The sequence below is a fragment of the Lepidochelys kempii genome, unplaced genomic scaffold (assembly GCF_965140265.1).
Source record: "Lepidochelys kempii isolate rLepKem1 unplaced genomic scaffold, rLepKem1.hap2 scaffold_54, whole genome shotgun sequence".
Lineage (NCBI taxonomy): Eukaryota > Metazoa > Chordata > Testudines > Cheloniidae > Lepidochelys > Lepidochelys kempii.
The window spans coordinates 917,588-920,057 of NW_027333639.1; the positions used below are offsets into that span (position 1 = coordinate 917,588).

The 2,470-nt window shown below is 60.4% G+C and overlaps 1 non-coding gene across 1 annotated transcript; it reads left to right on the forward strand.

The window, feature by feature from the left end:
- The first annotated feature begins 1,632 nt into the window (after positions 1 to 1,632).
- Positions 1,633 to 1,706, forward strand: TRNAN-GUU (transfer RNA asparagine (anticodon GUU)). The gene has a single exon. It is a non-coding gene; the product is annotated as a tRNA-Asn (tRNA).
- Positions 1,707 to 2,470: the final 764 nt, after the last annotated feature.

Consider the following 2,470-nt stretch of genomic DNA (forward strand, 5'->3'; position numbering starts at 1 on the left):
ACCGTCCCATGAAAGCCGTGGCAAATCAAGTATGTGAGGCGGTGCAGGGCGGTAGTTCACACTCCACCGCGTATGTCAGCCTGCAATGCAAGGAGGGGGGTGCACCAGACGTCTCTCTTTTCCTTGCTCGCCTGGACCCAACCCCAGTGATGATAGGGGGGATTTCTGGTTGGCTGTACCGGGCCTGCTACCCAGCAGTGTCTTGAGCCCACTCCCAGTGAAAATTCTCACCCTTCGTCTCACAAATAGGGTGCAGGCCGTATCAGGCCATACTGGGGTTGGCATTAGCTCCGCTCACCCCAGGGCCCTGGGCAGCAGACGGTTCAGATTCTCAGTTGGTTTTAAGAGCCATGGCAGGAGAGAGGAGGTAGGAGCCCCTTAAAACTATATTGGACACAGACAGGCTCTTGGGAAGTTTGATTTGTCCCATGGCCCCATCCCCACTCTGCCCCTTCCCCCAAGGCCTCACCCTTGCGCCCCCTCTTCCTGCGCCCAGGGAGTCAGCGCCCACAGCAGGTGTGTAAGACTAAGTGACGCATGTGTGTGTGACAGAGAGAGAGAGAGAGAGGGGTTAGATAATTTCTGTATTGATAAACACAAGAGTTCAAAATGAGTCGGGCCTCAAAACTGTGAGACCCACTTAAAAATCATGAGACTTAAAATACTAAATGCAGAGTTTTTTATTTCCTGGTTTGCGAGCCTTTGGCAGTCATGGTTTCTAGCATGCTCTGCAAGGGTTAAAGACTTTGTTTTGTCTGTCCTCCCTAAGAAAACCATGAGAACTGAGATTCTGGCCTGCTGACAGGACTCTAGGAGCTGGGGTTTTAAGAAAAACACCAGCTATCATGAGCCATAAAAGGGGAGAATGGGCAGTAAGTTACAGCTGGTTTAGAGAAAGTGCAACTCCCTAGAAGTCAGAAGGAAGCAGACGAGGAACTCTGTGTGGAACCAGGAAGAGTAGTGTCGTCCCCAGGGGGAGCCAGCAGGGCCGGGGCAGAGAAGGGTGTACAGTTCCGGGGCAGGGCGGCAGGGGGGCCCAGGCCCAGGTGAGTTCAGTTTTGACAGCTGGAGGTGGTGGTGCAGGGTACGGGGAGACTGAGGCACATGTGCCGGCCTGGGCTACCTACACTCAGAGCCCTGGGTATACACAGAGAGACTCAGCCTAAGCAATTGCTTGGGGCCCCCAGCAGCTCAAGGGGGGGGGCCCTAGTCCCTTTTTTTATTATAAGAACTTGTCTGTTTTAGTATTGGGGAGGGGGCAAAAGGCAACTTGGGGGGAGGGAGAGGAAGGGATGGGGTGGGTCAGAGCCTCTCCGCAAGCTGGGGAGAGAAGGAGACAGACAGACAGACAGACACACACCCCTCCCAGCGCCTGTCTTCCCACTTCCACATTGTAAGGTGGGGGGGAGGAGCGAGGGGGCGGGGCCTCAGGGGAAAAGGTGGTGCAGGGGGCGGGGCCCCAGTTCGGGCACCAGTGGTTTCCCCTCCCACCCCAACACACACACTTTTAAGTACTTCCACTGCCCCGGAAAGCCGAGTGTGGGGGGGACTGGGCTGCCACCCCTCCCCAGCCAGGCTCTCCCCAGCAGCTGGCTATGGCCGTTTGCTCCCTGCCTGGGGCCTGGCTGCCCAGTCTCTGTGGCACAATCGGTTAGCGCATTCGGCTGTTAACCGAAAGGTTGGTGGTTCGAGCCCACCCAGGGACGCGGACCTGCTTTGGGGGGGTAGGGATAGCCATAAGCCCGGGAGGCAGCGACACAAGAGCGGGGAGTGCTGCGGGATCCTGACCGGCTGGAGCCTCTGCTCTTCGCCCGCTCCCCGGGGACAGACAGCTGGGTGCGTTTCCCTTCGGTGTTGCTGACCTGCCCAGCTGAGCGGGGCTGCAGCCGCGGGACCCTCTCCCCGAGCCTGGCGGCTCCCAGCGGGGCAGCCCGTCCCCTCGCTGCTCCCTCTGCCTGCCCACCAGGGTCGCTCTGAGCCCGCTCCCCAGGGGGGCTCTGGCTCCAGGGGACATGAGCCTGGGCGAGCTGCGAGCCGGGCTCCAGCTGCCCGCAGAGCGATCAGGGGCTGGGGGTCTCCACCAGCAGGTGAGGAGGGGCTGGTGTTGTGCATGGAACTGGGAAGGAGCGAGCAGGGAGGTGCCGGGTTGGGGGGGAGGAGAAGAGCTGGGTGGGTGCATCGATCACACTGGGGAACCCGGGGTCTATTGGGGAGGGGGCTGTGCGCTGACCAGATGGGGGAGAGAGTGGGCGGGGTCTATTGGGGAGGGGGCTGTGCTCTGATTGGGTGGGGGTATTGGGGAGGGGGCGGGCGGGGTCTATTGGGGAGGGGGCTGTGCGCTGACGAGATGGGGGAGGGAGGGGGCGGGCGGGGTCTATTGGGGAGGGGGCTGTGCGCTGACCAGATGGAAGGAGGGTTAAGGGGGGCAAAATAGGCGGGCAACCTGCAGGAGCTGAAGTTGCCTCCCGAG